This window comes from Apodemus sylvaticus, chromosome 8, assembly GCF_947179515.1.
Source record: "Apodemus sylvaticus chromosome 8, mApoSyl1.1, whole genome shotgun sequence".
Lineage (NCBI taxonomy): Eukaryota > Metazoa > Chordata > Mammalia > Rodentia > Muridae > Apodemus > Apodemus sylvaticus.
This window is the reverse complement of record NC_067479.1, coordinates 76,606,749-76,629,067: the sequence shown is the minus strand read 5'-3', so window position 1 is coordinate 76,629,067 and position 22,319 is coordinate 76,606,749. Positions and strand designations below refer to the sequence as shown.

General features: G+C 38.1%; 1 protein-coding gene and 1 pseudogene across 1 annotated transcript in view; both read left to right on the top strand.

The window, feature by feature from the left end:
• Window positions 1–22,319, top strand: part of LOC127691651 (olfactory receptor 11G2-like) — a 70,324-nt gene that overhangs the window by 24,164 nt on the left and 23,841 nt on the right. The window lies entirely within an intron of this gene.
• On the top strand, window positions 9,535–10,487 carry LOC127691652 (olfactory receptor 11G2-like; annotated as a pseudogene).

Here is a 22,319-nt window from a genome sequence, read left to right as displayed (position 1 = left end):
AGTTAATTTTATAACCAGCCACTTTGATGAAGTTGTTTATCAGCTTTAGGAGTTCTCTGGTGGAGTTTTTTTGGGTCACTTAAGTATACTACCATATCATTTGCAAATAGTGATAGTTTGATTTCTTCCTTTCCAATTTGTATCCCTTTGACATCCTTGTATAATTGCTCTGGCTAGAACTTCAAGTACTATTTTGAACAAATATGGAGAGAGAGGGCAGCTTGTCTTGTCCCTGATTTTAGTGGGGTTGCTTCAATTTTCTCTCCATTTAGTTTGATGTTGGCTACTGGTTTGCTGTATATAACTTTTATTATGTTTTGGTATGGGCCTTGAATTCCTGTTCTTTCCAAGACCTTTATGATGAAAGGATGCTGAATTTTGTCAAATACTTTTTCAGCATCTAATGAAATGTCCATGTGCTTTTTCCTCTTTGAATTTGTTTATGTAGTGGATTACATTGATGGATTTTCGTATATTGAACCATCCCTACATCCCTGGGATGAAGCCTACTTGATCACGGTGAATGATTGTTTTGATGTGTTCGTGGATTTGGTTGACAAGAATTTTACTGAGTATTTTTGCATTGATATTCATACAGGAAATTGGTCTAAGGTTCTCTTTTTTGTTGGATCTTTGTATGGCTTTAGTATCAGTGAAATTGTGGCTTCACAGAAAAAGTTGGGCCTTCTTTTTCTATATTGTGGAATAGTTTGAAGAGTATTGGCATTAGGTCTCCTTTGAATGTCTGATAGAATTCTTCACTAAAGACATCTGATCCTGTGCTTTTTTTGGTTGGGAGACTGTCAATGACCACTTCTATTTCTTCAGGGGTTATGGGACCATTTAGATGGTCTATCTGATCCTGATTAAATTTTGGTAATTGGTATCTGTCTAGGAAATTGTCCATTTCATCCAGATTTTCCAGTTTTGCTGAGTATAGGCTTTTGTAGTAGTATATGATAATTTTTTTGGATTGCCTCAGTTTCTGTTGTTATTTCACCCTTTTCACTTCTGATTTTGTTAATTTGGGTACTGTCTCTGCGCCCTCTGGTTAGCCTGGCTAGAGGTTTGTCTATCTTGTTAATTTTCTCAAAGAACAAGCTCCTATCTTTGTTGATTCTTTGTATAGTTCTTTTTGTTTCAACTTGGTTGATTTCAGCCCTGAGTTTCATGATTTCCTGCCTTCTACTCCTCTTGGGTGTATTTGCTTCTTTTTGTTCTAAAGCTTTCAGGTGTTCTGATAAACTGCTAGTGTATGTTCTCTCCAGCTTCTTTTTGTAGGCACTCAGAGCTTTGAGTTTTCCTCTTAGCACTACTTTCATTGTGTCCCATAAATTTGGGTGTGTTGTGCCTTTATTTTTATTAAATTCTAAAAAGTCTTTGATTTCTTTCCTTATTTCTTCCTTGACCAAGGTATCATTGAGTATAGAATTGTTCAGCTTCCATGTGTGTGTGGGCTTTTTGTTGTTTTTGTTGCTATTGAAGATGATCCTTATTCCATAGTGATCTGATAGGAGGCATGGAATTAGTTTGATCATCTTATATCTGTTGGGGTCTGTTTTGTGGCCAATTATATAATCAGTTTTGGAGAAGGTACCATGAGGTGCTGAGAAGGTATATTCTTTTGATTTAGGATGAAATATTCTATAGATATCTATTAAGTCCATTTGGTCCAAAACTTCTCTTAGTTTCACTGTGACTCTGTTTAGTTTATGTTTCCCTGATCTGTTCATTGAAGAGAGTGGGGTATTTATGTCCCCCACAATTATTGTGTGGGGTGCGATGTATGCTTTAAGCTTTAGTAATGTTTCCTTTATGAGTGCAGGTGCCCTTGTATTTGGGGCAAAGATGTTCAAAATTGAGAGTTAGTTCTTCCTGGTAGATTTTTTCTTTGATGAGTATAAAGAGGCCTTCTGTGTCTTTTTTGTTGACTTTTGGTTGAAAGTCTATTTTTTATTATATTAGAATGGCTACTCCAGCTTGTTTTCTGGGACCATTTGCTTGGAGAACTGTTTTCCAGCCTTTTACTCTTAGGTAGTGTTTGTCTTTGACACTGAGATGCGTTTCTTGTATGCAGCAAAATGTTGGGTCTTATTTACGAATCCAGTCTGTTAGTCTATGTCTTTTTTATTGGGAAATTGAGTACATTGATGTTAAGAGATATTAAGGAATAGTGATTGTTGCTTCCTGCTGTTTTGATGTAATTTTTATGTTTGTGTGGTTATCTTCTTTTGGGTTTGTTGAAAGGAGATTACTTTCTTGCTTTTTCTTGTGTGTAGTTTCCTTCCCTTTGTTGGTGTTTTCCATTCATTATCCTTTGAAGGGCTGGATTTGTGGAAAGATACTGTGTAAATTTGTTTTTGTCATGAAAAACATTGGTTTCTCCATTTATGGTAATTGAGAGATTTGCTGGATATAGCAGTTTGGGTTGGCATTTGTGTTTCCATAGGGTCTGTACGACGTCTGCCCAGGCTCTTCTGGCTTTCATAGTCTCTAGTGAGAAATCCAGTGTAATTCTGATAGGTCTACCTTTATATGTTATTTGACCTTTTTCCCTTACCGCTTTTAATATTCTTTCTTTGTTTAGTACATTTGGTGTTTTAATTATTATGTGACAGGATGAATTTCTTTTCTGGTCAAATCTATTTGGAGTTCTGTAGGCTTCTTGTATTTTCATGGGCATCTCTTTCTTTAGGTTAGGGAAGTTTTCTTCTGTAATTTTGTTGAATACATTTACTGGCCCTTTAAGTTGGAAATCTTCACTCTTTACTATGCCTATAATCCTTAGGTTTGATCTTCTCATTTTGTCCTGGATTTCCTGGATATTTTGGGTCAAGAGCTTTTTGCATTTTTCATTTTCTTTGACTATTGTATCAATGCTTTCTATGGTATCTTCTGCATCTGAAATTCTCTCTTCCATCTCTTATATTCTGTTGTTGATGCATGGATCCCTGACTCCCGTCTTCTTTCCTAGGTTTTCTATGTCCCTAGTTGTCTCCCTTTGTGATTTTGTTATTGTTTCTACTTCCTTCTTTCGATCCTAGATCGCTTTGTTTAATTCCTTCACCTGTTTTGTTGTGTTTTCCCTTAGTTCTTCAAGGGCTTCTTGCTGTTTACTTCTATTCTCTTGTATTTCTTTAAGGGAGTTATTTATGTCCTTCTTGAAGCCCTCCATGATGCCCTCCATCAGCATCATGACCTGTGATTTTAAATCCAAATATTGCTTTCCTGGTGTGTTGGGGTGTCCAGGACTTGCTGTTGTGGGAGAATTAGGTTCGGATGGTTCCACATTGCCTTGATTTCTGTTAGCAATGTTCCCACATTTGCCTTTTGGCATCTGGTTATCTCTGGTGTTAGCTGAGCCTGCTGTCACTGGCTGGAGCTCGCCCCTCCTGTGTGTGTGCCTGTAGCCCTATCTCAACAACCCTGGGTGAGCTGCTTTCTCCTGGCACAAATTGCTGTGGTGCTGCAGAGTTCCTGGGTGCAGGTGGAGTCCTGGTGTGGTGTGTCCCAAGTGATCCTCTACTCTGGTGAAACCTGCCTACCAATCTGTTGCACAGTCACAGAAACAAAGATGGCAGCTGAGAGCCATTCTCTTGTAGTTGTGTTTGTGTATGTACCTCTGTGGCCCCGATCAGCTCTGGATGCAGGCTATGCTGGTTGTCTCCTCCTCACTGACTGCTGGGTGTGTAGCTGGCTTCCTGCACTGCTTGGAAATGGTGCAATGTGGCCAAGGGTGTTCCTGATCCAGAGGAGGAGACCAGAAGGCTTTTGACAGAGGCCTCTGGACTGGATCCTTCGCTCTACAGGACCAGACTCACTTGTGAAGGCTACCTCTTCCTTACTGACTGCTGGGTGTATCAATTATTTCTAATTCTTAAGGAGATTTGCCATAATATCTAAGTTATTATCATTCTTACTTATGATTGATAATTTTAAGTGTCCTGTTATGTTAGTTTTACATTAGATTTTAATTTGTGTATATTTCAGAAGAATTCAAATAACCAAAGGTAAATCTTTGAAATACTTAACAAAATTGTCTTATCTCATAAAAGCAGAATAGAAACAAAAAGCCAGATTTATAAATCAAATAGCAAAAGTTTTGTGGCTTAACTAAATCTTATTTTGTGATTGGAAAGGGAAATTGTAATACAATAAGAGTCCCTTTGTACTAGTTCTCATTTACCTTTACTAGCAAATATCATTATTAAAGTTATTAATAACAATTAAAAGTATTAACTATTACCTAATCAATAAATACAGGTATGGGCTCTCAAGTTGTGAAATGCCAAGAACATTGTCACTGGAAACTGTTTTGTAGCATTTGGGTACAAAAGATCAACGAAATCTTAGAGCATTTCTAAAAGAGTCTAAAGTAACTCTAAGTTGGCAGAAGTCTGAATGTATCCTTGTGTTTCTCAGAGCATTAACTCTATACTCTATGACCTGAGTCTGATCCCTGAGAACCTAAACAGTGGAAGGAGAGAACCAACACCTGCAAGATGTCCTCTCATTTGCATATCAAGCATACACACATATACTAACTAAATACATAAATTTATAAATGTAACTTTGAAAAAACAAAATTAGCATAATTTTATTAGTAGCATGCCAAACAAAATTCAAATATCTTAGACAATTTTTTTAAAAATCTAAATATTCTGGAATACTGAATCCCCCTGAAGTTCTTTTACTGTTGAGAATAGTTTTAGCTATCCTGGGTTTTTTGTTATTCCAGATGAATTTGAGAATTGCTCTTTCTAGCTCTATGAAGAACTGGGTTGGGATTTTTATGGGGATAGCATTGAATCTGTAGATTGCCTTTGGCAAGATGGCCATTTTAACTATATTAATCCTGCCAATCCACGAGCATGGAAGATTTTCCCATTTTCTGAGATCTTCTTCGATTTCCTTCTTCAGAGATCTGAAGTTCTTGTCATATAGGTCTTTCACTTGTTGGGTTAGAGTCACCCCAAGATACTTTATGCTGTTTGTAGCTATTGTGAAGGGGGTCGTTTCCCTAATTTCTTTCTCAGTCTGCTTATCCTTTGAATACATAAAGGCTACTGATTTGCTTGCGTTGATTTTGTAGCCAGCCACTTTGCTGAAGTTGTTTATCAGCTGTAGGAGTTTTCTAGTAGAGTTTTTAGGGTCACTTAAGTATACGATCATATCATCTGCAAATAGTGATAGTTTGACTTCTTCCTTTCCAATTTGTATCCCTTTGACTTCCTTATGTTGTCTAATTGCTCTAGCTAGGATTTCAAGAACTATAGTGAAAAGATGTGGAGAGAGGGGGCAGCCTTGTCTAGTCCCTGATTTTAGTGGGATTGCTTCAAGTTTCTCTCCATTTAGTTTAATGTGGGCTACCAGTTTATTGTATATTGCTTTTACTATGTTTAGATATGGGCCTTGAATTCCTGTCCTTTCCAAGACTTTTAGCATGAAAGGATGCTGAATTTTGTCAACTGCTTTTTCAGCATCTAATGAAATGATCATGTGGTTTTTTTCTTTGAGTTTGTTTATGTAGTGGATAGCATTTATGGATTTCCTTATATTGAACCATCCCTGCATTTTAATGTGGGTGGATGATCGTTTTAATGTGTTCTTGGATTCGGTGGGCAAGAATTTTATTTAGTATTTTTGCATCAATATTCATAAGGGAAATTGACCTGAAATTCTCTTTCTTAGTTGGATCTTTATGTGGTTTTGGTACCAGTGTAATAGTGGCTTCGAAGAAAGAGTTGGGTAGTGTTCCTTCTGTTTCTATTTGGTGGAAAAGTTTGAAGAGTACTGGTGTTAAGTCTTCTTTGAAGGTCTGATAGAATTCTGCACTGAAACCATCTGGTCCTGTGCTTTTTTTGGTCAGAAGCCTATCTATGACCCCTTCTATTTCTTTAGGGGTTATGGGTCTGTTTAGATGGTCTATTTGATCCTTTTACTACAGAGCAATAGTGATAAAAACTGCATGGTATTGGTTCAATGTCAGGCAAGTGGATCAATGGAATAGGATTGAAGACCCAGAAATGAACCAACACACCTATGGTCACTTGATCTTCGACAAAGGAGCTGAAAGCATCCAGTGGACAAAAGATAGTCTTTTCAACAAACGGTGCTGGTTCAATTAGAGGTCAGCATGTAGAATCCATTCTTAACTCCTTGTACTAAGCTCAACTCCAAATGGATCAAGGACCTCCACATAAAACCTGACACACTGAAACTAATAGAAAAGAAACTGGGGAAGACCCTTGAGGACATAGGCACAGGGGAAAATTTCCTGAACTGAACACCACTAACTTACACTCTAAGATCAAGAATTGACAAATGGGACCTCATAAAACTACAAAGTTTCTGTAAGGCAAAGGACACCGTCAAAAGGACAAAACGTCAGCCAACAAATTGGGAAAGTATCTTCACCAACCCTAAATCTGACAGAGGGCTGATATTTAATATATACAAAGAACTCAAGAAGGTAGAACCCAGAGAACCAAATAACCCCATTAAAAAGTGGGGTACAGAGCTAAACAAAGAATTTTTACATGAAGAACTTCGGAGGGCTGAGAAACACCTTAAGAAATGTTCAACATCATTAATCATTAGGGAAATGCAAATCAAAACAACCCTGAGATTTCACCTCACACCAGTCCGAATGGCTAAGGTCAAAAACTCAGGAGACAGCAGGTGTTGGTGAGGATGTGGAGAAAGAGGAACACTCCTCCACTGCTGGTGGGATTGAAAGATGGTGCAAACACTTTGGAAATCAGTCTGGAGGTTCCTCAGACAACTGGGCATGACACTTCCTGTGGACCCTGTTATACCACTCCTAGGCATATACCCACAGGGTTCTTCAGCATGCAATAAGGACACATGCTCACTATGTTCATAGCAGCCCTATTTGTAGTAGCCAGAAGCTGGAAAGAACCCAGGTGTCCTTCAACGGAGGAATGGATACAAAAAAAATGTGGTATATTTACACAATGGAGTACTATTCAGCCATTAGAAACAATTAATTCATGAAATTCTTAGACAAATGGATGGAGCTGGAGAACATCATACTAAGTGAAGTAACCCAGTCTCAAAGATCAATCATGGTATGCACTCACTGATAAGTGGATATTAGCCTAGAAACTTTGAATACCCAAGATATAATCCACATATTAAATGATGTCCAAAAAGAATGGAGGAGTGGCCCCTGGTTCTGGAAAGACTCAGTGCAAGAGTATAGGGGAATTCCAGAACAGAGACGTGGGAAGGGGTAGATGAAGGAACAGGGGGAGGGAAGAGGGCTTATGGGACTTGCGGGGAGTGGGGACCCAGAAAAGGGGAAATCATTTGAAATGTAAATAAAAATATATCAGTAAATAAAAAATCTAAATATTAAAGAATTAAAGTACAATACCAAAATAGAACCATAGAAATGTTGCAGGAGGGGCTTTTACTTTAGTTACATTAATGTCTTTCCTACCACTTATCAGTAAAGATTATACCAAAAGACCCTAGGATTCATTCTTGAAACATATACAAACAGCAAGGAAAATTAAGGTAATTTTCTCTTTTAAAAAGATAAATACCTTGAGTAACATTTTTATTTTTGTTAAATATGAGATAGTTGTGGGGTTTGATTTTTGTTCTCTCTCATGAGAAATAAAGACTTTGCTATTTGAAACCTGAATCTGAGGCCATGGACAGATGAGTGTGGATCTCAGCACACATATAGAAGACAGTTCTCTACCTGCAGACATCCTTCCACTCCTGCTCCATCCGATCCCAGGAATCCCATACAGTAATGCAAACTGGGAGAGGACTTAGAATCTTGGTTGTTCTGTTTGGATAGTATAAGTGACCTTGACAAAGGATCAAGTGCTATTTTTGTCTTCTAGTTGTGGTTGAGGAAGGGCACTTTATTTCTGGGTTTTAGAAGAAAAGATCACCTCAGAGCTTCTCACATGAAGGGCAAGTACTCTACCACTGGGTGCACCCAGTCCCTATTTGATGTTCTTCGGAGAGTGGAGTGCAGTCCCTAATAACCTTCATCAGAATATTGATATTAATTTTTAGACCTGACCATGTATGTAAGTTCTAGTATTCTTCATTACTAAAAAATTTGATGGATTTATACATGACATTTATACTTAATACACTGACTTGATAAATCATAGTGAAATACAGTTACTGTCCAATAATACTTTAGGTGACACTAAAATTTCACTTCTTGTTTTGACAGTCCTGAGGATCAAGTCAGGACTTGATGAATGAATTCTGGGCAGGTATTCTCCTATTGAGATACAACAGAATCCTGAAATTCACATTTTTCTTCTAAGAGTAATCAAATAACTCACTTGAAAAAAAGATGCACTGAGTGTCTATTTAAGAATACCAATGAAATGTACTGTAGGCACAACGTTTTTTTTTTTTTTTTTTTTTTTTTACTGTGTAACTGTTATCCTTCTGTTGTTCAAATGCTGGTTTCTCTGCCCTCATTTCTTGTTTCCATCCGGTATGACATTGTAATGCTTGTGTATAGAATCACTTGTCTCAAGTTTGTATAAACAATTCTTACCTTATATTATTTGCCTTGTCAATAATTGCTGATCATCCAGTGGAAGTGTAGAAAAGAGAATATGGCAGAACAACCACCAGTCAAGGGAAGGGAAGAGAGATGGAAGGAGTGAGATTCAAACTGATGAGGAGAAGTTTGAATGAGAGTCATGAGGAAGGGATCCAAAGAGAGATCATGAAACCCAAAGAGCCAGCCCAATTATAATATGCAAGTATGTTGACAAATAATGGCTGCAAAGTAGTCAGGTTGGCATAGAGAATTAATAGATTTAACTTCCCAACTATTGAGGTGAAGCTTGAAATAATTCTTGGTTTCTCTGTCTAGTTATTGGGGACTAGCAAAGGTAAAGAAATAAAGCAAGATTAATTCACAATTTACATTTAAAATACATTTTACAATGTATTTACTTATTTTTCCATCTTTTTCTGTTTGTTTGTTGTTTGATTGATTGATTGACTGATTGATTGATTGATTGATTGATTAAAACAGGATCTTAAGCCTAAGCTCACCTCAAACTTAATACATAGTTGGAAATGGCCTTGATCTCCTAACACTGCTGTTTCCACTTTTCAAGAGCTTAGGTTACAGGTATTCACAAACATTAGTAGCTTTTGTTCACTTTTCTTAATTATGAAATATTTCTAAAGAATAGGAATATATGTATTTTCCATCACACCCAAAACAATATCAAATGTAACATTTATATCTGTGCTTGCAATGGCATTTGATGAAGAAATAGTCAACCTAATCTATTCCTACAGAAGAGAAAAAAGAAGTGGCTGTTATGGAGCACAGAATAGAAGTTCAAACTTGTTCTACTCATTGTTGAATATCAAGTGCTTTGAAAAAATGCGTAGAGAACAGTAAAATTACAATAAATGTTGAGTTGATGTTGAACAAAGTACTCTGGTTTTGTTTTGGCAAAAGTTAAACTCCCTCAGCTACTTCTAGAATATTCAACAATTTTTGTTGCTTTCACAGAACACAGACAGATGAAAACCCTCAGCAGTTCCAGCAACTCCAGCACCATCACTGGCTTCATCCTCTTGGGCTTTCCCTGCTCCAGGGAAGGGCAAATCCTCCTCTTTGTGCTCTTTTTCATTGTCTACCTCCTTACCCTCATGGGCAACGCTTCCATCATCTGTGCTGTGTGCTGTGATCAGAAACTCCACACACCCATGTACCTCCTACTGGCCAATTTTTCCTTCCTGGAGATCTGGTATGTCAGCTCCACAGTACCCAACATGTTGGCCAACTTCCTCTCTGAAAACAAGGTCATTTCTTTCGCTGGGTGCTTCCTGCAGTTTTATTTCTTCTTCTCCTTGGGTTCTACAGAATGCTTTTTCCTGGCAGTCATGGCCTTTGATCGCTACCTTGCCATCTGCAGGCCTCTACATTACCCTGCTCTCATGACTGGACGCCTCTGCAACATCCTTGTGATCAGTTGCTGGGTGCTTGGTTTCCTCTGGTTCCCTGTTCCCATCACCATCATCTCCCAGATGTCCTTCTGTGGGTCCAGAGTTATAGACCACTTCCTGTGTGACCCAGGCCCTCTGTTGTCCCTAGCCTGTTCCAGAGCTCCATTGATGGAGTTTTTCTGGGCAATTTTAAGTTCTATGCTCCTGTTTATTCCTTTCCTCTTCATCATGGGATCTTATACACTGGTCCTGCGAGCTGTGTTTAGAGTTCCATCAAGAGATGGACAAAAAAAGGCTTCTCCACTTGTGGGTCTCATCTCACAGTAGTTTCACTCTTTTATGGCTCAGTGATGATAATGTATCTGAGCCCAACATCTGAACATGAAGCTGGAATGCAGAAGCTTGTGACTCTATTTTACTCTGTGGTTACTCCACTCATCAATCCTGTAATATACAGTCTTAGGAACAAAGATATGAAACATGCTCTACAGAAAATTTTAAAAACATAAAAGTTGGAATTTTAAGCAAACAAAAGAATATATATATATGGTAGTGTGAATTTGTATGGCCCAGGGAGTAGCACTATTAGAAGCTGTGGCCTTATGGGCTTTAAGACCCTACTCTAATTAGTGTGCTCCTAAGGACTTTAAGATGAAGATGTAGACTTCTCAGCTCTTCCTACACCATGCCTACCTGAATGTTACCATGCTCCCACCTTGATAACAATGGACTAAACCTCTGAACCTATGAGTCAGTCCCAATTAAATGTTTTTCTTATAGGAGTTACCTTGGTCATAGTGTCTGTTAACAGCAATAAAACCCTAAGACAATATATATATTAGAATATTAATATTATTCAACCATAAGAATGATTAAATTGTATCATTTACACCAACATGAAGACCATTGTGTTAAGTAAAATATGTCAGTTATAGGAAGTCAAATGCTGCATGTTCTCACTTATGTATAGAAAATTCTTTAAAAATGAATAGGATAATGGTTGTCAAAGACTAGGAAGTTTAAGGAGAAGCAATATGGTTAGTGTTTGTAGGGTTCTGTTGGAGTGTTATTCAATATATGCCTTTAATTGTGCAATAAGATCATTATGTCTGACAAGCATTAATTCTGTTTCAAACAAAAGATTTTGAGTGTTCTGAACATAGAAAAAGTGATAAACATTTCAAAAATACTTACAGCAATTACCTTGGGATTATATGTACTTTATTCATTTACTAAATGCCATTCTTACCTCACAAATATATATAATTATCATATCAACTAATAAATATCCTGTTACTATAGTGAACCTCATGAACCAAAGCAATTTAGGAAAGAGAAGGATTACTTTGTATAAAGATTATAATCCATCATTCTGTACAACCAAGCCAAGATGTTAAAGCAGGAAACTGGAGGAAAGCACTGAAGATCATGAAGGAACATACTTTACTGGCTTGCTTTTCATGGTTTTCTTGACTTGCTGTCTTCTACAACTTAAGACCACCTGCCTAGGATTAGCACCACCCACAGTGAGATGTACCTCCTACATCAACCATTAATCACTAATGAAGAAAATGTTACACAGATATGCTCATAGGCCAATCCAACTGAGGCTATTTCTAGGTAACTATAATTTATGTCAAGTAGACTAAACATAGCCAATACATATGTTCACTTGCCAACCTGACCTATAAAGCCATTGTATTAAATAACCTTTGCTTTGTTTATTCTTAAGCCCTTGTGTTAATATGATATGAAACACAGTCTAACTTTTTTAACTCCCATATTATATTAAACTTTTCAACTTTTAAAAAGTTGATTGTCCCTTTAAATATCCAAATATTTTTCATGGTGAGACCCGGGAAAATTTACAATAAATTCCATGCTACTTTTTACACTTTTCTTCTTAGAATGTTGTAGATGAAAAGTGTATTTATGTTATTTCCATTCTATCCTCTCCCCTTTGCAACTATTCTGATGCTTCCCATGTCCTCAGAAGTCTGCAACCTATTATGTCTTAACTATTATTATTATACACACAGACACACACACACACATATATATACATATATGCATGTATATACACATGTATATGTGTTGAGAGCTATGTTTATTTGTGTATATATGGATAGGTATTTAGAAAGCAGCTGAGAATTATAATGCCTTAACAAAGTGGTAATATTAAATTTTCTTCTGGGTACGTGGCCTCACCAACCACAGGTAGTTAGGTAGATTTATAATACCAGGCCTGGGTTGCTTCCTATTTAGCAGGCCTAAAACTCAATTAGGTGGTGATTCACGTCACAAAGAGGTTGTCTATACTTTCTCTTTTATTATTATTTTTTATTTATTGAAAAGGGAAGTAAAGGGAAATAGAAACACTTTATGATAAGATTAAAGTTTTACATGGAAAATATTTCAGATAAACATGTTAAAATTGAAAATATTTATGGAAAATTAAAGAGTAAGGTGATAGACATGTAAAACATTGCTAAATTAATTGAAATATGGAATCTAAATATTTTATGATAGAATTGAAGATTCACATGGAAAACATTTCTGAAAAAATATAGAAAAATGTAGAAAAACATGTTAGAATTGAAGATTATCATGAAAAATTTTATATAGATATAATAATTGTAGGTATAAAAGTATTCCTGAGTTGATTGAAAGTAGAATTATAAACATTTTCTGATAAACTTGAAGATTACATGGAAAATATTTCTTATGAAATTGAAGAAATATATTAAAAACATGTTAAAATTAAAGATTATCATGGAAATTATATAGGTAAAATGATAGGCATAAAGATAATTCTAAGTTGATTGAAGGTGGAATTATAAACATTTTCAGATAACATTGAAGATTTACATGGAAAATATTTCTGGTAAAATTCAAGAAATAAATAGACAAACACATTAAAATTGACTATTTCATGGAAAATTTTACTTCAAAAATGGTAGATACAAAAACTCTTTCTAAATTAATTGAAGATGGAATTAGAAACATTGGTGATAAAATCAAAGATTTACATTGAAAACATTTCTGATAAAATAAAGGAAGTATATAGAAAGACATTAAAATTGAAGATTATCATGAAAAATAATCCAGATAAAATGGTAGACATAAAAAAATACTAAATTAATTAAAAGGGGAATTACAAATATTTTCTGATAAAATTGAATATTTACATGAGAAATATTTCTGTTAGTCTGTCTATTTATTGGGGAGCAGAGTCCATTGTTGTTAAGAGATATTAAGGAATTGTGATTGTTGCTTCCTGTTATTTTTGATGTTATTTTTTATGTTTGTGTGGGTCTCTTCTTTAGGATTTGTTGGAAAAAGATTACATTCTCGCTTTTTCTAGTGTGTAGTTTCCCTCCTTGTGTTGGCATTTTCCATCTATTATCCTTTGTAGGGCTGGATTTGTGGACAGATATTGTGTAAATTTGGTTTTATCATGGACTATCTTGGTTTCTCCACCTATGATGATTGATAGTTTTGCTGTGTATAGTAGCCTGGACTGGCATTTGTGTTCTCTTAGGGTCTGTATGAGGTCTTCCCAGGATCTTCTAGCTTTCATCATCTCTGGTGAGAAGTCTGGTGTGATTCTGATAGATCTGCCTTTATAAGTTACTTGCCCTTTTTCCCTTACTGCTTTTAATATTCTTTCTCTGCTTAGTGCATTTGGTGTTTTGATTATTATGTGCTGGGAGGAATTTCTGTTCTGGTCCAGTCTGTTTGGAGTTCTGATGGCTTCTTGTATGTTCATGGGCATCTCTTTCTCTAGGTTAGGGAAGTTTTCTTCTACAATTTTGTTGAAGATATTTACTGGGCCTTTAAGATGTAAATCCTTGCTCTTGTCTATACCTATAATCCTTAGGTTTGGTCTTCTCATTGTGTCCTTGGAGTTCCTGGATATTTGGGGTTGCAAGCTTTATGCAATTTGCATTTTCTTTGACTGTTGGGTCAATGTTTTCTATGCTATCTTCAGCACCTGAGGTTCTTTCTTCTATCTCTTGTATTCTTGCATCTATGACTCCTGAATTCTTTCCAAGGTTTTCACTCTCCAGAAATGTCTCACTTTGTGATTTCTTTATTGTTTCTACTTCCACTTTTAGATCCTGGATGGTTTTGTTCAGTTCCTTAATTTGACTGTTTGTGTTTTCCTGTAATTCTTTAAGAGATATTTTTGTGTTTCTTCTTTAAGTGCTTCTGCCTGTTGACCTATGATCTCCTATATTTCTTTTTTTTCTTTTTTTTATTCGATATAATTTATTTACATTTCAAATGATTTCCCCTTTCTAGCCCCCCCACTCCCCGAAAGTCCCGTAAGCCCCCTTCTCTTCCCCTGTCCTCCCACCCACCCCTTCCCACTTCCCCGTTCTGGTTTTGCCGAATACTGTTTCACTGAGTATTTCCAGAACCAGGGGCCACTCCTCCTTTCTTCTTGTACCTCATTTGATGTGTGGATTATGTTTTGGGTATTCCAGTTTTCTAGGTTAATATCCACTTATTAGTGAGTGCATACCATGATTCACCTTTTGAGTCTGGGTTACCTCACTTAGTATGATATTCTCTAGCTCCATCCATTTGCCTAAGAATTTCATGAATTCATTGTTTCTAATGGCTGAATAGTACTCCATTGTGTAGATATACCACATTTTTTGCATCCACTCTTCTGTTGAGGGATACCTGGGTTCTTTCCAGCATCTGGCAATTATAAATAGGGCTGCTATGAACATAGTAGAACATGTATCCTTATTACATGGTGGGGAGTCTTCTGGGTATATGCCCAGGAGTGGTATAGCAGGATCTTCTGGAAGTGAGGTGCCCAGTTTTCGGAGGAACCGCCAGACTGCTTTCCAGAGTGGTTAAGGGATTTTTGTGTTTCCTCTTTAAGGGCTTTTACCTGCTGATGACTGTTCTCCTGTATTTCTTTAAGGGAGTTAATTAAGTCTTTCTTGAAGCCTTCTATCAGCGTCATGAGATACCATTTTTTTTTATTGAGTATCTTCTTCATTTACATTGCCAGTGGTAAAACCTTTCCCAAAGATTCCCTACCCCTCCTTCCACCCTCTGCCTCCATGTATACGGATTTTAAAACCAACTCTTCCTTTTCTAGTGCGTTGGGGTATCCGGGACTTGCTGTGGTAGGAGAACTGGGTTCTGATGTTACCATGTGGCCTTGGTTTTGTTGGTAGAGTTCTTGTGCTTGCCTTTTGCCATCTGGTGCTAGTTGGTATCCCTGGATGGAGTTTATTTCTCCTGTGGGCCTCTAAGCCTGTGTCCTTATGCCTCTGAGCTCAAAAGTGAAAGTGCTCCTGGAGATCACTCTCTCCTGGTGGGCTATGCACAGAAGGCTGTAGAGTCTCCCGGCTCCCTGGTTCAAATGGTGGCAGGAAGACTTCCGTCCCAGCTTGTCTATACTTTTTGTTGGTCTGGAAGGCATGATTTATCAACTGCTTCCTCTTCCAATTTCCAGCATCAATATCAATCTAATGATCTTTTATCTCTTTCCAGAATGTCTTTATGATTACTCCATCCATAACATCAGGGATTTTGCAAATGGAAAAATTGAATGTTTGAGCATGTTAGAAGTCAGAAGACAATCTCTAGTGATGGTTGTAAGATGACTTTTCCATCTTATTTGAGACAGAGTATCTCATTGGTCAGGCACTTTGCCACATGGGCCCAGGTAGCTGGGCCACAGTGCCCAAGGATCTGCCTGTCTCTCCTTCCCATCTTGCTATTGCTGAGATTACAAGCACATAGCACTGTACTCACCCAGGCTCTTAACTGAATTGTGGGAACTGAAACGCAGGTCCTCAAGCCCCAGTGGAAGAGAATGTATGTTATGTGATGGTGACACCTTTGTTAAAATGAACAAAATATAAGTGACCCTTATTCAAATGAATTACTGAAAAGCAATGTATGTAATTATGATTGCAGAACCTTAGAAATCACAGAAATTTTCTGTTAACAGATATATTTTTTAAAATATTGCTTCATTTTTATTTATGTGTTTGTATGAATGCATGGCATGTGTGTGTGAGGGGATTCATAGGGGACAGAATAGGGATCAGCCCTTCTACAGCCAAAGTTAGAGGCTCCTGTGAGCTCCCCTATTGGTTCTGGGAAATGAACTCAGGACCACTGGAAGAGTAACATATCATTTTAACTGATGAAATGTCTTTCAAGACCCCCTATAAGCACATATTTTTTCTGACAAAAAAATTAGTCAAGCATAAAAAAATAAGCTAGGCAAAATATAAATCTGTCATAAGGAATATAAAAAGGAATAGACAGTCTTCTACAAATGGCAGTGGGAAAACACTGTGTCAGAAGAAGAACAAATGTTGAATTTATAAAATAAAATTATTTTAAAAGCTGAAAAGAAGGTACTGTAATGTGAATAGGCAGCAAGGGTAATCAACATTGAAGCTGATATCCATATGAGGTAAATTGATACACAATTCACAGATCAAACAAAGCTCAAGAAGAAGGAAGAAGAAGGAATGATGATGTTCTGGTCATTCTTAGAAGGGAGAACAAAATATCCACAGAAGGAGATACAGAGACAAAGTATGGAGCAGAGTCTGAGGGAAAGACCATCCAGAGACTACCCCACCTAGAGATCCATCCCATACACAGTTACAAAATTCAGATGTTATCATAGATGCGCACAAGTACTTGCTGACTGGAGGCAGATATAGCTGTCACCTGGGAGGCTCTGCGAGTGCATGACAAATACAGAGGTGGATACTCACAGCCAGCCATTGAACTGAGCACAGGGTCCCCAATGGAGGAGCTATAGAAAGGACCCAAGGAGCTGAAGGAGTTTGCAGTGCTTTAGAGGAACAACAATATGAGCCACCCAGTACCCCCCCCCAGAGCTCCCAGGGACTAAACCATCAACCAAAGAATATACATGGCTCCAGACACATAGGCAGCAGACATCAGAGGGAGGAGAGGCCCTTGGTCCTGGGAAGGCTTGATGCTGCAGTGTAGGGGAATACTAGGACAGGGAAGCAGAAGTGGGTTGATTGGGGCACAGAGAGCAGGGAGATGGGTTTGGGGATTTTTAGGGGGAGGGGAAACCATGAAAGGGACATTTGAAATGGAAATAAAGAATATATCTGGGGCAGCAGCGGCGGCAGCAGTGGCTGGTCCAGCTGAAGGGCTTCACTGCACAGAAGCCACTCCAGAACTCTGCCTCCAGCCAGTCATGAGAGACACACCTCCATCTTGGTTCTCGGACTCCAGAGAGATCAGAGAGACTGAGGTACACAAATATAACCCGAGACCAACATCGCAGGGGTCTAAGCCCGATGGGCATTGGCCGGCACCCAGGCCCTGGGATGTTCGGGGGGCCATCGGGGTGCCAACCCAGCCAGAAGGTTTTTTGCCCTGGCCTGGCGCAAGTGCCACCATTTTGCCTACAGGACGCCAGAGAGTTCTAGCAGGCAAAGCCGGCTAATAGGCATAGCACGAGGCTAACATAGCAGGAGTCTAGGCCCCGACAGGCCCTGGACTGACCCCAAGAACTGGGCTGCCCAGTGGGCCATCTGTGTGTCAACCCGGCCAGGAGGTTGTTAGCCCAGCAGACTCTCCTGGCATTTTCAGGGAGCACGTGTGCATGCCCGCCATCCTGGCCACCTGACAAACCCAATTAACAGTCATAGCCCGAGGGGAACGTTGCTTGGACCTTGACCTCCCAGGCTTTTGCCTAGACTCAGGGCCTGAGCAGCTAGGCTAGCTTTGTGTGCACAAACCCGGTTGGGAGATCGGCTGCCCAGCAGAGTGATCAGCACGCAGAAAAGGTCCCCGCCGCATATACCCTTCAGCACTCCCTAAAGGAGCAAACTGGCACCATCTGGTTAACAGACAAAATCTAGGGCAAAGCACACTAGGGCTGCAAGGGTACCCAAGAGGAGCACAGCACATCAGCAATCTGCTACAGGGGAAGCCCAGCCATTCAGTGTTGTAGAAATAGTCCCAGAGCCTCTCAGGAGGCTCAAACACCAGCCAGAGACAAGACCAACTAACTCCAGAGAACAAGATGGCAAAGGGCAAACACAGGAACGCTACTAACAGAAATCTAGGCAATATGGCAGCATCTGAACCAAACTTGCCAACATCAGCAAGTCCTGGTTATGACAACACACCAGAGAAACAAGATTTTGATTTAAAATCACTGGTCATGATGCTGCTAGAAGAACACAAAAATGACATAAATGAATCTCTTAAAGAAATACAGGGGAACATGAATAAGCTAGAAACCCATATAATGGAAACACAAAAATCACTAAAAGAAATGCAGGAGAATAAGGTTCAAGAGATAGAATCCAATAAAGAAGAAACACACACACCAAAAAAACCTTTAAAAAATGCAGGAAAAAGTGAGTCAAACAGCAGAAGTCATGAAAGAGGAAACACAAAAATCTCTTAAAGAATTACAAGAAAACACAAACAAACAAATGATGGAACTGAGCAAAACCATCCTGGATCTAAAAACAGAAGGAGAAACAACTAAGAAATCACAAAGGGAGACAACTTTGGGGATAGAAAACCTTGAGAAGAAATCAGGGGCCATAGATGCAAATATCAACAACAGAATACAGGGGATGGAAGAAAGAATCTCATATCCTGAAGATACCATAGAAACCATTGACTCAACAGTCAAAGAAAATGCAAAATGCAAAAAGATTGTATCCCAGAACATCCAGGAAATCCAGGATACAATGAGAAGACCAAACCTATGGATTATAGGTATAGATGAGAGTAAAGATTTACAGCTGAAAGGGCCAGCAAATATCTTCAACAAAATTATGGAAGAAAACTTTCCCAACTTAAAGAGAGAGATGCCTATGAATATACAAGAAGCCTACAGAACTCCAAAAAGAGTGGACCTGAGCAGAAATACCTCTCACCACATAGTAATTAAAACCCCAAATGCACTAAACAAAGAAAAAAATATTAAAGGCAGTGAGGGAAAAAGGCCAAGTAAAATATAAAGGAAGACCTATCAGAATCACACCAGACTTCTCACCAGAGACCATGAAAGCTAGACGATCCTGGGCAGATCTCACGCAGAATACAAATGCCAGCCGAGACTACTACACCCAGCAAAACTCTCAATCACAATAGATGGAGAAACCAAGACATTCCATGACAAAACCAAATTTACACAATATCTTTCCACAAACCAAGCTCTGCAAAGAATAATAGGAGGAAAACTCCAATACAAGGAGGGAAACTACACCCTGGAAAAAGCAAGATAGTAACCTTCCTTCATCAAACCCAAAAGAAGATAACCACTCAAATATAAAAATAACATCAAAAATGACAGGAAGTAATAATCACTATTCCTTAATATCTCTTAACATCAATGGACTCATTTCCCAATAAAAAGACATAGACTAACAGACTGGATAAGGAAACAGGACCCTACATTTTGCTGAATACAGGAAACACACCTAAATGTCAAAGATAAAAACTATCTTAGAGTAAAAGGCTGGAAGACAATTTTACAAGCCAATGGTCTCAGGAAACGAGTCGGAGTAGCCATTCTAATATCAGATAAAATTGACTTTCAACCTAAAGTCATCAAAAGAAACACTGAGGGACACTTCTTGCTGGTCAAAAAAAAAAAATCCACCAAGAAGAACTTTCAGTTCTGAACATCTATGTGCCAAATGCAAGGGCACCCTCATTTGTAAAAGAAACTTTACTAAAGCTCAAAGCACACATTGCACCTAACACAATAATTGTGGGGAACTTCAACACTCCACTCTCCTCAATGGACCGATCAGGAAAACAGAAACTAAACAGGGACACAGTAAAACTAATTGAAGCTTTGGACCAATTGGATTTGACTGATATTTATAGAACATTTCACCCTAAAGCAAAAGAATATACCTTTTTCTCTACACCTCATGGAACCTTCTCCAAAATCGACCATATAATTAGTCACAAGACAGACCTCAACAAATACAAGAAGATCGAACTAATCCCATGCCTCCTATCAGATCACTATGGTGTAAGAGTGGTTTTCAACAGCAACAACAACAACAACAACAACAAAAAACACACAAAAAAACAGAAAGCCCACATACACATGGAGGCTGAACAATACTCTACTCAATGACACCTTGGCCAAAGAAGAAATAAAGAAAGAAAGAAGAGACTTTAGAATTTAGTGAAAATGAAGGTACAACATACCAAATCTTTGGGACACAATGAAAGCAGTGCTAAGAGGAAAACTCATAGTGCCTCCAAAAAGAAAATGGAGAGAGCATACACTAGCAGCTTAACAACACACCTGAAAGCCCTGGAACAAAAAGAAGCCAATTCCCCCAGGAGGAGTAGAAGACAGGAAATCATCAAACTCAGGGCTAAAATCAATCAAGTGGAAACAAAGAGAACCATAGAAAGAATCAACGAATCCAGGAGCTGGTTCTTTGAGAAAATCAACAAGATAGATAAACCCTTAGCCAGACTGACCAAAGGGCACAGAGAAAGTATCAAATTTAACAAAATTAGAAATGAAAAGGGGGATAAAACAACAGAAACTGAGGAAATCCAAAAAATCATCAGATCCTACTACAAACTATTCTCAATATCAAAAGAAATTCTGGGGGAATCAGTATCCCTGACTTCAAGCAATACTACAGAGCAATAGTGTTAAAAACTGCATGGTATTGGCACAGTGACAGATAAGTGGACCAATGGAATAGAACTGAAGATCCAGAAATGAATCCACACACCTATGGTCACTTGATCTTCGATAAAGGAGCCAAAAACATCCAGTGGAAAAAAGATAGCCTTTTCAACAAATGGTGCTGGATCAATTGGAGGTCAGCATGCAGAAGAAACCATGGACTCAACAGTTAAAGAAAATGCAAAATGCAAAAAGCTTGTAACCCAAAATATCCAGGAAATCCAGGACACAATGAGAAGACCAAACCTAAGGATTATAGGCATAGATGAGAGTGAAGATTTACAACTTAAAGGGCCAGCAAATATCTTCAATAAAATTATGGAAGAAAACTTCCCTAACCTAAAGAGAGAGATGCCCATGAATATACAAGAAGCCTACAGAACTCCAAACAGACTGGACCAGAACAGAAATACTTCCCGTCACATAATAATCAAAACACCAAATGTTCTAAACAAAGAAAGAATATTAAAGGCAGTAAGAGAAAAAGGCCAAGTAACATATAAAGGAAGACCTATCAGAATCACAGCAGACTTTTCACCTGAGACTATGAAGGCTAGAAGGTCCTGGGCAGATCTCATGCAGACTCTAAGAGAACACAAATGCCAACCAAAACTACTATATCCAGCAAAACTCTCAATCACCATAGATGGAGAAACTAAGATATTTCATGACAAAAGCAAGTTTACCCAATATCTATCCACAAACCCAGCCCTAAAAAGGATAATAGGAGGACAACACCAATACAAGGAGGGAAACTTCACCCTGGAAAAAGCAAGACAGTAACCTTTCATCAAACCCAAAAGAAGTTAAGCATTCAAATTTAAAAAATAACGTCAAAAATGATAGGAAGTAACAATCACTATTCCTTAATATCTCTTAACATCAATGGACTTAATGCCCCAATAAAAAGACACAGACTAACTGACTGGATACGTAAACAGGACCCTACATTTTGCTGCTTACAGGAAACACACCTCAGGGTCAAAGACAAACACTACCTTAGAGTAAAAGGCTGGAAGACAATTTTACAAGCAAATGGTCTCAGGAAACAAGCTGGAGTAGCCATTTTAATATCAGATAAAATTGACTTTCAACCCAAAGTCATCAAAAGAGACCCTGAGGGACACTTCTTGCTGGTCAAAGGAAAAATACAAAAAGAAGAACTGTCAATCCTGAAGATCTATGCCCCAAATGCAAGGGCACCCACTTTCGTAAAAGAAACTTTATTAAAACTAAAAGGACACATTGCACCTAACACAATAATTGTGGGTGACTTCAACACTGCACTTTCCTCAATGGACCGATCAGGAAAACAGAAACTAAACAGGGACACAATGAAACTAATTGAAGCTTTGGACCAATTAGATTTAACAGGTATATATAGAACATTCTATCCTAAAACAAAAGAATATACCTTTTTCTCAGCACCTCATGGTACCTTCTCCAAAATCGACCATATAATTGGTCACAAGACAGACCTCAACAAATATAAGAAGATAGAATTAATCCCATGCCTCCTATCTGATCACTATGGAGTAAAAGTGGTCTTCAATAGCAACAGAAACAACAGAAAACCCACATACACGTGGAAACTGAACAATACTCTACTCAATGATACCTT